At 33.3% G+C, this 14709-nt stretch overlaps 2 pseudogenes; both read left to right on the forward strand.

Annotated features, from left to right (window-relative positions):
* The first annotated feature begins 586 nt into the window (after positions 1 to 586).
* Positions 587 to 3354, forward strand: LOC128160516 (uncharacterized; annotated as a pseudogene).
* Positions 3355 to 11281: 7927 nt separating this feature from the next.
* On the forward strand, positions 11282 to 13837 carry LOC128157815 (uncharacterized; annotated as a pseudogene).
* The last annotated feature ends 872 nt before the right edge of the window (positions 13838 to 14709 follow it).

Below are 14709 nucleotides of genomic sequence, written 5' to 3' on the forward strand. Positions count from 1 at the left end.
GGCCGACCCTTAATCTCCTTATTGGGGCCAGATAACGAAACTTTTATGATTGAATATTGTTTAAAACATTATTCTAAGCATCTTTTATTCTATATTGCTTTTCAAAATATTTGTCCTTTTTGAGATATATTCGATCGAAGTTTTGGACTTCTGGCCCCTTAAAACCTCTAATTACGTAACGCATAATAAACTACAAATTAAAAATGTGATTTTTTTTATTGATTATATATAAAAATGAAAAAAAGAGTGAATATTACATGTCCTTATCAAAGGAATATGGGATCTGAAGTAATTGTAAGGAGTATGCCTATGTTTAATGTCTATAATTTACATGAACTGCGTACGTGATTGAGTGCGTGCAGTGTGTTTGTGTTACAACTTCAGATGAAATTGTGAGCATTTCGGGGAATACAGGTATTAGTGACAGAAACTTATCGGTATCTTTCTCTGAAACTTCCTAAACCTCTATTCAAAAAACGAAGTAGCGTAAAAAAAAAGAGGTCAGTAAGCTAATAAGGGATACAGAGGTTTAAAAAGCGCGTTGGAAATACCACTCTTTATCTGGAAATATTTCAAGAAGAAATTACTAAAGTTGACAATAATATTCAAGAATTAGAAATTCTGGGTAGTAACAAACCGAAAGTTAACTGTGGTTTTAACAGACGTTTTATTACCTACACATTGGTACTGACGTAGGAGTAAAAGGTATGTTATTTGGTTTGGCCTTAGTACATAATATAATAGCCTTTTAAATGAATGCTTATATGATTCTTTAGTATCAATGTTTAAATTGACCTATTCTGTTGACAACTCTCCAGCTATTCGTTTTTCTCCAAGCCTTTTTTTTTTTTACAGATAAACTGTTTATGAACATTTTTATCAAAAGATAAAAATGCCTCCAAATATTTAAAGGACGCATACATGAACAGTGAACTTGTTCAGCAAGGAGGTATTATTTTTTATACAGATTCAGGCCGTGTTAATGGCTCAATTAAACAACACGTTAATAATTTATATCAACCCCTTACACTTATATTGCTCGGAAGGGATAATAAAATGATTAGGTAGTTTGTTCGCCTTTATCGCCGTTCGCCTAGAGTCCGTTCGTTCTACAATTCGTCATCCCGAGGTCTGTCCGCCAAATATTCAAAACATAGATTTTCTTTCTATATAGATTTCTATATTTAGGATATTAGATAAATAAGAATAAAATAAAACGCATGGAATCTTATTCATCCAGACTGTCACATCCAATAATCAGCTGCCCTGAGGTCGAAAACGTGAAGAGGTCTCGGTAAGCCTCGCCCTCTGACACGTTTTCTTAATCTTGCCCAAATATAGCTGATATTTCAAGACAGTAACCATATATTTTATTTATTATGCATTGTGGATAATCATTATTGGGAGTTCAATGTCTTGGTACGTTGAATCCATATAATTGATTTTTAGTTATTGTTTCATTTTTATAGGATACCATGGCCACTATGAAATCATGGGCACAAGACGTCATCACATGTGTCCTTTGTGACAAACCTTGCCGAAAATTCTGCAATGACTGTCAAGTTAATCTATGCGTGGATTGCCTCGGTAAGCATGTTGGTGAGCTCCAGTTCCAATCTCATGATATTGTTCATTTAAAGAATAGAAATATACACGCGGTGTTTCCTGATTGCAAAACACATCTTGGTCAGAGATGTGAAGTTTATTGTAAAGAGTGTCATGAATCAATCTGCATCAAGTGTACTATTAGTCGATATAAAACTCATGATGTTAGTGAATTAGAAGAGTTAGTTGAGATCAGGAAAAGAGAAATTGAAAAAGAAGTAGAGGAATTGGAATCTAAAATTATACAAAAATTCAAGGAAGTAAATGCTATGATTTCCAACAAAATAGATTACGTCGCCACTGAATATGCTATTCTTGAACAAAAATTAGAGGAGCTTAGAAAAATGTGGCATCAAGAAGTCAACAAGATGTTCAACACATTTGGTTCCTTGATTTCCTCAAAAAAGAACATGAGTATTAACGATCTAACAAGCCAACAGACAAATATAGCAAAATTAACTTCTGATATGATTGAAACAGTCCAACATAACAAACAGATAATGCAAACTAAGAATGCATCAAAGGTCACAGACTACGAATCAAAATCTAAAGAATTCATAAATATTCCTAAAGATGTTGCAGTTGAGATTCCTTTCCTGAAAACAAATATTGTCACAGAAAATGAATTGAGCATAGAAATAGGAGATTTCAAGGCTATTTTGACAAAAACATCACTTTCACACAGATCGGATAATGATCTGAATTTGCAAACAACAGAGCTGCCAGATGAAGCGAAAATGCTTACTATCATTCCTACTGAAAACGATTCTCTGATTAGAATAGCTTGTACAGAGTTGAATGAAGCTTGGGTCTGTGGTGAAAAACAAACAATAACACGTATTGGCTTGGAAGGGGATGTAAAAGAAACCGTCCCTACCAAATGCTTATACTGGCCTGATGATATTGCTGTGACCAATCGAGAAGAGCTCATATACAGTGACTCTGACGGTGAAACAGTTAACATTGTCAGAAGCGGAAGAGCCGAGACACTTATAACTGCGCCTTTGGGTGGAAACCACACAGACTATGCTGTACCAAATCCGGAGGTATCCTTGTCAGTATGTCTAGTGGTAGACAATAAAATTATTCGTTATGAAGAAAATCAAATATCTCAGATCATTGAAAAAAATGAAGATGGGAAGGCACTCTTTTTAGAAGGAATTTGCAAACTTTATGTGACGGAAAATGAAAATGGGGATGTCTGTGTGTCCGACACCAATGCTAGCATAGTGATTGTATTAGACATGACAGGGCGAATGCGATTTCGATATGATGGCTCAGCACCAAAAATAAAAGGTCCCTTCAATCCGAACATTTTAGTGACACACTCTTCGGGTCAAATTATTGTAACAGATAACAGTAATCTGTGTCTGCATATTTTGGATAGAAATGGGAAATTTCTGAGTTGCTTGGATTGCTTTGATCAACAAAGATGTTATGGATTGAGTATAGACACAGAAGGGAGTTTGTGGCTGGCATTTAATTGTACGAACGAAATCAAGGTGTTTCATTATTTGAAATAGAAAGAAAACTGCAACAACTGTTTTAAGAAACTACACTGTTATAGTTCCTTTTAAGCTCATTATACATGTATAAAAACTGCATAATATGCTCACTGATTATATATAAACGGTCTAAGGTTTTATTATTTGTTTATTGTGATATTACAATTGATCATATGCTCAATTAGAGGTAAATATCACGCGTGATAATTTTTTTGACATATTTCACTGTGATGACATCACAATGGATATTTACAAAATTCTATTCGAATGATGTTAGATGTAGATGTCTTGCTTTGAAAATATATACTTAAAAATTAAAACATTTTGCAAATAAACTACAAAATACCTGTAACAGAGTAACTGTATACACCTTTTGTATTTCAACACGTGTGAGTGGTGTTTGTAAGCTATTTGAATTTTAACTGATGATTAATTATTGTGAAATTAATCAAAAACTTACTCTCATTTTCGATAAACAAGCCCTAAATAGCAAAAATGTGAGTAAAGTGGTGGACACGCTTTGGCAGATCCAAGTCAGAGGTAGTTTGCATCAAAATATATAATTGCAATGAAATGATATTGAATGATTAGGTAAAGAAAGAATATATTAACTGGTAACTTATTAAGAGTATACATGGAAGTTAAGATTTCATAAATGTTGAACAAACAAAGTGAGCCAAATCGTTTCTTGAATGCGCGATTTAAGTTTTGATGGATAGAACGCTTGCAAAGCATGACCTCTGATGGGAGAAAGGTATAGAACTTTCCAGAACGGAGCAACCAAGAACGCACGTTGACCAAATAATTAACTGCATGCCGAAAAGTACCAGACGAGTTCATTATGTATCGCGGGCAGATGCCATTGATCGGGCATCTCTGGTTAATACAAAAAAAGTTTATAAAAAAATGAAATAATTTAAAGCGATTTTAGTATTGATGGAAAAAACAATCTTTTCAGAACGGGGTGCCCCGAAATGCAGGACGACTAATTGACGTCATGTTGGAAACTGTAGAGCGAGTTAACCACCGGGTAGATTTTTTGGAACCAATAACTTTGGTTTAAAATCTGCAAATAGCTTACCCACACTACCCTTTTTTAAATGACAGGGGCGTACAAGGCGATATACATGTATATACCCCATCATTGAGCAATAAAAAAGAACTTGATCAAATGTCGCTGAGATATAAAATTTGGGCTAGTATATATTGTTTATATCATGAATTTAACGTTGCAAATCAATACCGTGCTTTAATTCTGTAAACACAAGAGATTTAGGTTTCCAATTTAGACCACACGATGTTTTATGCATAAATCTTAACGATTTACTGTGCTATGTTGTATAATTTTGGTAAGAATGGGTCTAGACTCCAACGTAAATGTACTTTTAATAAAAGGATAAGTTTTCACTTTTTTTTATCGTTGATTTATTAAAGTGGAGTCTAGACCCATTATGGGTGAATGCTCGTGGTTTTCACAAAAACTGAAAACTTTATATATAATTGTTAAACTGTAAAAGTTTCTAACAGTGAATTGTATGTGTCTATATAGCTCAGTGTGATAGGTGTGTTGCAACCACTATTGAAATAAAACCACTATTGAAATAATTTATTTCAATAGTGGTTGGGAATGTATTTCATTAGAAAAATCACCTTGCAACCACTATTGAAATACAACCACTATTGAAATAAATTATTTCAATAGTGGTTGGGGACGTGTTTCATTAGAAAAATCACTTTGCAACCACTATTGAAATACAACCACTATTGAAGTAATGATTCAATCGAGGTTAGGGATGTATTTCATGATAAGAACTACTTTACAGACACCATTAAAGTTCAACTACTATTAAATTTATTTTTCTTAATTGTAGATGGGAATGAATTACTTATAAATATAGCTATGTCATCACTATTATGTAATACATTTGGAAAGAAAGAAGTGTATATCATATTTGCAAATTATTTTGAAATGCAACAAATAATATCAATTATGGTACAATTTTCACTGCTGTGTAGAAGTAAATAACAAATAAAAAAATGAATAATTTATTTCAATTGTGGTTAAGGATGCGGTTCATTACAACCACTATTGAAATAAAATATTTTAATAGTGGTAGGATGTTATTCTAATGCCTATTATTCCGACTGTGCATAACACTTTCGGTACCAGATGACAGGTGGTATGGGAAACATGATCATATAGAGGTAAATCAAAGAACATCATAATCCAAAAGGAATTCATCATCTCATAAGACATACTTCTTTTCTTAAGAAACTCCCCTAGCAGAAAGGAAAGTGTTACAAACAGGTGTTACAAACAGACATAATAATAGACATAAAACTAAAATGCATCATCAACCACTATTGAAATAATTTATTTCAATAGTGGATGAAATGAAAGGTATCCCCAACCACTATTGAAATAAATCATTTCAATAGTGGTTGAAATGAATCGCATCCTTAACCACTATTGAAATAATATATTTCAATAGTAGTCGTAGTGAAGTAACCCCCAACCCCTAATGAAATAATTTATATTAATTGTGATATTTATCAATATATAATTATCAATATATAATTATTCAATATACAGGGGGTTTGAATAGAAGTTCTGGCAATTTACAAGATGTTCACAATTGTGCAAATAATATACAATATCACAGGACATATGTTTGTAGAAAGAGAAATGTAAGGGGAAAAAATGTAAATTTTCAAAGAAAAATTAATGAAGAAATTCATTCTAAGCTACGATTGAAAAAATTGTTCTAATTGTAGTTGTACTTCAACAGTGTCTGTAAATTGATTTTCAAAATGGAATATATCCCGGAATACTATTAATTTTTTTATATTAGTAGTGGTTGTATTTCAATAGTGGTTGTAAAGCGATTCTTCAGATGAAATACATTCCCAACCAGTATTGAAATAATTTATTTTAATAGTGGTTTTATTTCAATAGTGGTTGCAAAGTGATTTTTCTAATGAAATGCATTCCCAACCACTATTGAAATAATTTATTTCAATAGTGGTTTTATTTCAATAGTGGTTGCAACATAGGTGGATGACTGAAGACAGTGCCTCTCGGCGGAGAGGGTGTTGGAATCATGGTGGTCCTTTTCTTTTCTTTTTTATTTCTGCGCGTTTAATTCCTTTTAGGTAAACTTGTTTTTAAATTTTTGGATACAATAGATTTATTTTGGAAAATATTTTAAACCTGTCAGATGACAAAAAAACCCCAAAAGATAATGATCTTGTCCAGTCCAAATAATTTCAAATAAACAATAGCGCTTGCACAGTCACGGATTGTTTGAGATCACGTTGTATTGTAAAGCTAAGAAACATAGAAATGAAACCAAGAAGAAAAGTAAATGTATGTTTGTTATTGATCAAGTTCTTTATCATAGCATTACATGTACAGACGCATATATTCAAATGTATGATTTTTTTTATGTACATGTATATAAGAGATGTACATAAGTCGTTTAAATGTCCTATGTGCGGGGGATTTAACTGGCATTGTAAGCTCTGTTCCTTTCATACATTTTTATACACCGACAGATTGGTAGTAAATCTTAAACATTAATTTGTAAACAATGAAAAGATTTGTTACGCATAAAACTGGGAAGTTGAATGCTAGTGGAATTTAACTCATAATGTAGGGTTTTGATTCAAACACAACCGATAAGAAAAACAGCTTCCTTTCTACGAAAAATGTATGTTAGTCCTTTGCTTACCAATAGTGGTCTACATGTAAATTTATGTTTAGCAAGTGGATAGTACATTTAGTTGACTTTGTTTTGTAACCGCTCGTTGTATTGACCGAATTAAGGTAACCAAATATAGAATTACTAGTTATGTTCAGTTAAATCCAAAATTTAGCCTTGTGCATTTATCTGACATTTAAATAAATTGTAACTCTTCGAAATTCTGAATTTTTATGACAACTTGTTGTTTAGAACAGTCAAAAATGGCTCCTTTAGATCGTCTTTTGTAGTATTATGTTGCAGGGAAATAAAATTCACAACGACTCTATTGAAATGTAAGCCACGTTTGGACTTGAATCAAAATTATTTTAAAAAATTGACAAGCAAGGTAGCGTATCCCCAATTTGGTTTAGCAAAATAAATGCAGCAGTAACAAAACGGTATTTTTTTCAAACGAATAATGTGTGCGCGCATACAGCGAAAGTAACACAAACTTTTCTTCGACTCAACGGCATCAACGTCCTTCATTGGTCATTTATGCCTTAAAACTAATATCCAATTTATACTTTAATCTGCATTTATACACTGTAGGACGAACTTGGGAGATATGTACGAAAGCCGAGAAGGATCATTCGAGATTCGAGATTCAAAATACGAGATTCGAAATACGAGATTCAAGATTCGAAATTCGAGATTCAATATCTAATTAACCAATCAAATCATGGATCTGAAAATATGTATCCTAGCGACATCAGACTGTTCTAGATAAAGATCATTTGTACATGCTCTTATATACAAATTGAAATAAAATTTAATGCTATGTTCACTTCTCCCTAGCTAACTAAATAATTATTTGTATTTATTTTTACACAGAATATTTAAGTAGACTAGTAATAATGCAGTGTGCTTCGCAGATCTAAGTGATTTTGTTTGCCCTGGTGCATTTCCACCTGATGCGTTTGAACCCTGGGGTATCTCACCACCAATGATAGTTTAAACCCCGGGTTTATTCACCCCTTTTGTGTAAAAATGCGGTTATGGTAGAGAACTTCATAAGCGGAGCAAAGTTTTTTGGTAGGGGGGTCCTAGGCCAATTTTAAATAATTTTACTATGTAAATTTAATAAGCTCCAATTTTCCCGAAGAGGGGGCCTAGACCCCCTGACCCCCTTCTTTCTAGATCCGCGTATGAAGATTAGTATCTAATTAATCGAAATATAAATAATCAGTCCAGTTTCACCAATAAATATAAGCATTACTTATCGTTTTTATGTATATATACAGGCATACACTAGTACTATGATTATAAACTAATCATTGAGATATTATCACATCATACGGAATTATTAATTAATACAATTTTTTTCCTTTTCTTCCGTAAACAACTTATTATGAGTCTTACTTTTGGCATTGTTTTCAATATAAAAGGATGCATATTCTCTACAATTAAAGGTAGGGATGATAGAGTGCCAGTTTGTTCACATTGCCGATTTCTTGTGCAGAGAACATTAAAACTTTCTTAAAAATTTCGTTTGATTGTGCATGAATTTTTCAAAATTAATTGTTGTATTTTGTTATAATTCATTCATTGATATATCAACAAGAAAGAATAGAAGGTATAGACAGGCATATGTATCACAGCCAAGTTAAGTTTCTCTGTAGTTTCCTACCCCCCCCCCCCCCGCACCAAAATTGACAATACTCACATATAAATCATACAAATGTTTACTTTGTATATAAGTAACTCTCTAAAGATGTAAATAAGCACTGCAAAAATGTGTGTACTTAATATACTACTAAATTACACTTAGCCAGATAAAATGTAATCAAGGTGAAGCTACAAGGGGCGAGTGGTGCTTTACCAATTTGTCGCCATACACACAGAACACCAAATAAAGAAACTGTGAGTGGTGTGGGGAATGCATAGAACATGGCGGCAAATTATCTCAAATAATCAGTGCAAAAACCAACAAATAGGTTGTTTTTTGTAATCTATCCTGCAAATACATTGATAACAAATGTTATCGTCACATTAAAAGCCGATTAAGGTAATGTGTACATATGGTCAACGTACATGTAATTCTAATATACAAGGAGGCGGACGTATCAGGCAGAGATCCAGAAAAAAAATTCCAAAAATGATCGGTTGAATTACATTAAATGCTTTGAAAATTGTTTAAACAATTGCACGGGTCAAAATGCATGATAGAAGCTATGTACAGTGTAATTGGAGACTTTCATTTTATATCAATATGTAGTATTAACTATTATAACAAATGAGAGTATAGTCCAACTGCCACAAGCAATACATGTCCTTTACCGGCACCACCCCCTCCCCATAAAGAATGAAACAATTGTCGTTTGTTTTGCTAAACACGTTTGTGGTTCAAGATTTTTCTAAAGGACATATCCGATTAGAATTGAAAAATGAGTCGTTTAAAACTAATTTTGTCAAATTTTTTAGATTCATTTGGTTATATTTTGGTCCATTTTGGGTAAATAGATGCACCAGCGAAGCTCTAATTTATATATAATAAGGCATAAATTCGAAATATTTTCAAAAATTAATAGCTTTAAAACCAGTGGATAAAAAAAGGAAGGCAAGTCGAACTCGATGAGTGCTAATACCTGTGTTGAATGAATGGTACAGTAGGATATGCGCAAGAAAGTCCCGTCTACTCTTTCCTACCCTATATTTATTGGAACATTAAAACCGATTATAAGAATCAAATTTAAAATCAAGTACGGATATATACCTGTTTATCAAAAGTAAAACTACTCATAATTTATCTATAGTGCATCGTTATGGAGCTACACAGAAAGTTTGAAATTATTTTTCCGAGCCAAATTAAAAAAAGGCCTGGAAAACGAAGAGAAAACGAAGTGGAGACAGAATAACTGACAAATTAAATTAGGACTATAGCCCCCCCCCCCCCCCCCCCCCCCATGAAATTTATATACTGAAAACAGATTACTGAGTACAACATCCGCACACATTTATTTTTTTTATCATTTTTGCTAGATAATGTAAGACAACACAAATATCCCAAACCCCCTCACGGAAACGGAAATGCTAGGTGATGAGAGAGAGAGAGAGAGAGAGAGAGAGAGAGTCGATGTAAAGGTGCGCAAACACCCTTAAAATTAAAGCTTGCTAGTTGGTCTCTGCCCTACCCTAGCTACCTCCTCTCTTTTCCTTTTCTCCTTTTAGAGGCTTAATTATTGTCTATATATGCTTGTATCAATTCAAATTAATTTCAAATTCTAAATCAAAATTGAATTTGACACTACAAAACTCTCTCTCTCTCTCTCTCTCTCTCTCTCTCTCTCTCTCTCTCTCTCTCTCTCTCTCTCTTATCGGAAATGGCATTGATACCCTACAATACACTATTCCTACCTGGATTGTTGTCGTTGTGGTTGTAAATCATTATATCTTCTATGGTTTAAAACTTTATCATAACCTAAATTTTGACATGTCGATTATTTTATTGAACATTGAATTTCGTTTCATAAGCTAAAACAACACTCAGTTTTAATTATTTAGATTTAGATTAAACAGATTTTTCTTCACGAGCCGATTTTTACACAGTTGGGGCGAATACACAACGGGTTGAAATGTTTCGGGGGAAAAATACATACAGGACAAACAAAATTACATAGATTCGCAAAGTCCACAGTGTTATCATTAATTTAATTGTTTATACTGTGTGGGGGTAATTTATCAATGTTAATTTAACCATTTTATAGCCACTATATAAGAGCTATTAAGACATTTATTTGTAGGAAAGATCATGTACAAATGATCTTTATTTAGAACAGTTTGATGTTGCTAGGATACAAGTTTCAGATCCATGATTTGATTGGTTAATTTAGATATTGAATCTCGAATTTCGAATCTTGAATCTCGTATGTCGAATCTCGTATTTTGAATCTCGAATCTCGAATGATCTTTCTCGGCTTTCGTAGATATGTGCACAGTCTCATCTTTAAAACCCACTAAAACTTGAGAGAGCGCTATTGAAAAAGAGGCAAACTATCCTACAAAGGACCATTTGAAGTGCATGTCTGTCAGCGAGTGACACGTCACCTTTACGTTGTCTTAAAGCTAATTGAGGTCAAATCCGGTGTAAGTGACCAAAACCGCATCTTTTTACATATACCAGTCAATGGCATCCATTTCAATTGTGGTCCCTTTTTAAGAATATATATGTGGTTGAAATTCATCATTGATTGGTAATGCAATATGGTCTTATATCAGATATATGATTTGTTTATCAGACATATGAATTTAGTAACTATACCAAAAACAATCAGCCCTTGCGTTTCTAATGTCCATCAGTGTTTAACATTAATTTTAACAGTGTCCGTATACCATTCAAACACAAAATCAATTAGTAACTCTCCTTTACATAAAAAATTAACAATAGACCGGAATTAGCTCTTGTCATATGACAGTTTGTATGAGGAAATGTTTGATTTCTGTATTTCCTGCGAAAACGACACAACTAGGTAAGTTAATTTTTAACAAGAACAGTCATGTTGTTTTCATTCGGTGTAATTTTAAATGAAGATAAAAATGATAATTACTAAAGTAAACAGCTAATGTATGACAGCAGTATCGACAAAAATATGTATACAAAAGCATGAATTTTAGTTATTTTGCTCATAATTTGATCAGTGGTTCATATTCATTCATTACAGTATGAAATAAAAGGAATAAATGACATGGCCACATTTAGATCATGGGTACAAGATATCAACGAATGTCACCTCTGTGGCAAATCTTCCATAGAGTTTTGCAATAGCTGTCAGCTTAATTTATGTGTGAACTGTGTGAGCAAACACGTGGACAAATTTCAGTCTCTGTCACATGATAAAGTTCCATTCAGGGACAGAAAGATACACTGGGTGTTTCCTGAGTGCAAGTTACACCAAGGCCAAAGATGTGAGGTCCATTGTCAGGATTGTCAAACTCCAATCTGCGTCAAATGTTGCATCGGTGCTCATAAACATCATAATGCGTCGGAAATAGTTGAAGTCGTTGAAATAAAGAAACAAGAGATTCGAAAGGACATTGAAGAAATTGAAACAAAACTCATTCCAGAATATAAGAAAATAAATACTTATTTACAAGGAAGACTTAAAACAATTACAGAGGAATTGACCAATACAGAGCAAGAAAAGGAAAGACTAAGATCAACATGGCATCAGGAAGTGGATGACATTTTTGATAAAATGGGTATTGCAATCCAAGCGATGAAAAAAAGTTATCTGGAGAATGTTACGGCCTATCAAACTAAAATCAAGAATCTTATTGAAGAAATGACCCAAGCAATTCAAGAAAACAAACAGTTCCTGAAAACCACTAAACCATTAGACGTCTTTAACTATAAATCAAATCTGAATGAATATAGAAATATTATCAAAGTTAGTGTTAAATATCCGTCTCTGAAAGCAAACATTGCCGAGGATAAATAACAAAGTATAGAAATGTGAGAAACAAACGCTTTATTGGCACCCACATCACTATCTAATTCAGCAGTGAATGTCTTGTGTATTTCTCCAAAACATTTGCTAACCATTGCCAGAGTAATTGCTGATATTCCCACAGGAAATAAACCTCTACGAAGAATGGTCTGTGTGGGAGAAAATGAAGCTTGGATCATCGGAAGCAACAACACCATCTCACGCGTTGACATTCATGGTTGCGTAAAAGAAACCTTCATCAGCAACTGTCGAATTTGGCCTGATGACATCTTAGTGACAAATCAAGGCGAATTGAATTACAGTGACTGTAACCGAAGAACCGTTAACATTATCAGGACAGGTCAATGTAAGATCGAGATTCTTATTACCACATCATGGTACTGGATACCATCCAGAATGCACTAAACACGATCAGGAGACACCCTAGATAGTATGTTCAATGGCCAAAAGAAAATCAAAGTACTGAAGTACTGACGGGGAGTTGATTTTATCGATTATCATTTATTCTAAAATGAACTTATCTTGCGTGGCAATTAGTTTCTAGTCTGTATTTAAATTTTGCACTTTTTTATAATATGAATTTTAATTAGACTTTTCAGACAAGAATTTAGAGAAACCCGATATAAATCGTGTTGTGTAATATTTAAAGATAGATTTTAAACTATGTATCAGTAATCGAAACAATTCTAAAAATTGTATGGATCCAAGCACTATTGATATTGAACTCCAGTCTCGTTCAACCAGACGCTCAGCTGTCTCCGTTAATCTCCGACAAGCAAGAGAGCCTCTCTGTTTGTCGGAGATTTACGGAAAGCCAAGCGTTTGGTTGAACGAGACTAATATTAAACTCTGGCGTAGGAATACATGAGACTACAAAAATATCTAAATTGTTCGTATTATATAAAATCTTACTATTTTCAAAGTGTTTATAGATAAGTTTCCTTGAAAAACAATACTTCAGCATACATTTCATCGAATTTTTCTATTATATTCAAGAACTAAGACTTGTCAGCAGTGATGATTTGTGCTTAGGTCCAAACACTGTTTCACTTTCGGTTTTCCAGAGTAACTGCATAGGAGAGTTGATTAAAATCAACTCCCAAAAATCATTCGTTATCATGGAAAGAAAAAATTGCAGGTAGTTGAGAAAGATGAACATGAGAAACCAATTTTTGAAGATGGAAATTTTGTACTGTATTTGTCGGAAAACAATAATGGAGACGTGTGTGCCTCTGATATGAATGCAGGCGTATTGGTTGTCGTAGACGGGCCAGGACGATTCATAAACGACGGAACTCCGGTCAGGAAGAAAGACCAATTCAGTCCAAGGAATATAGTGACGGATTCTCATTCACAGATTATAGTGACTGATTATAATAATTCGTGTCTACACATCTTAGATATGACCGGACATTTTCTGAAATGTTTGGAGTGTCATCGACTTAATACAATCAATGCACTCAGTCTGGACAGGGATGGGAAGTTGTGGGCGGGATTGTTCGAAACAGGGGAAATCAAAGTGATAGAGTAACTGAATTAGACATTAACACCGTGAAAGTTCGCTTTTTGCAGCTAAGCATAAAAAAAAGATTGGCACCATCATGCACATCTAAATAGCATTGAGTAATTAAAATTTCCTTGATGATTTTATATTGTTACTTTTTGTACAAAAGCAAAACAATCGGCGAGTAGAACGTGTCACTAAACTTTCCATGAGGAAAATTTACTTGAAGACTCTTCTTATGGGGCCATACGTTTAAATGCCACAATGTTAAATGCAATACTGAAATGTTTTTTTTTTAAATTTATATAAAGCTTCTAAGAAACTACCTTGATTAAACATCCTTTTGGACGGTTAGATTATTAGTATCCAATGTGAAAAGAGATGTCACTAAAGGTACCAATATCACAATCTAGGTTCAAACTGTTATGCTTTGTAAAGAAAGTAATACAATTCAATAACGTTTGTGCACAGCCCTGATGGGTACCTTAAACTTAAAAGAAATAGCTAAAAGAGACTGTAGGGAGCATCTTGTTGAAAAACTGACTTGAAAAATATTCCAATCGAGTTCGGTATTTTTGTACAACTCATAAATGAACATGTATAAACTTTCTGAAAATTACAGATTTCTTTATGAAAAAATCTATTTTTTTCATAAAACTCATAATTACTTATAATCCATTTATATATGCATCGCAACGCGTTTCGGGGTTTAGCCTTTGGTTTTGTTACGCATGTGTATTTACTATAAACAAAATACATGCATGGCTCGCGAAGATTCTTCTGAACTGGTTTGTAAATAAAAATATGTCTTTTCTATTTCTCCCAGGTAATAATTGTTTAAAGTTTTTTATATAACCAGAATTAATTTTTTGTAAGCATGTATTTTGCATGTTTATCACAGGAGTTGC

This window comes from Crassostrea angulata, chromosome 8 (genome assembly GCF_025612915.1).
Source record: "Crassostrea angulata isolate pt1a10 chromosome 8, ASM2561291v2, whole genome shotgun sequence".
NCBI classification, from domain to species: Eukaryota; Metazoa; Mollusca; class Bivalvia; order Ostreida; family Ostreidae; genus Magallana; species Magallana angulata.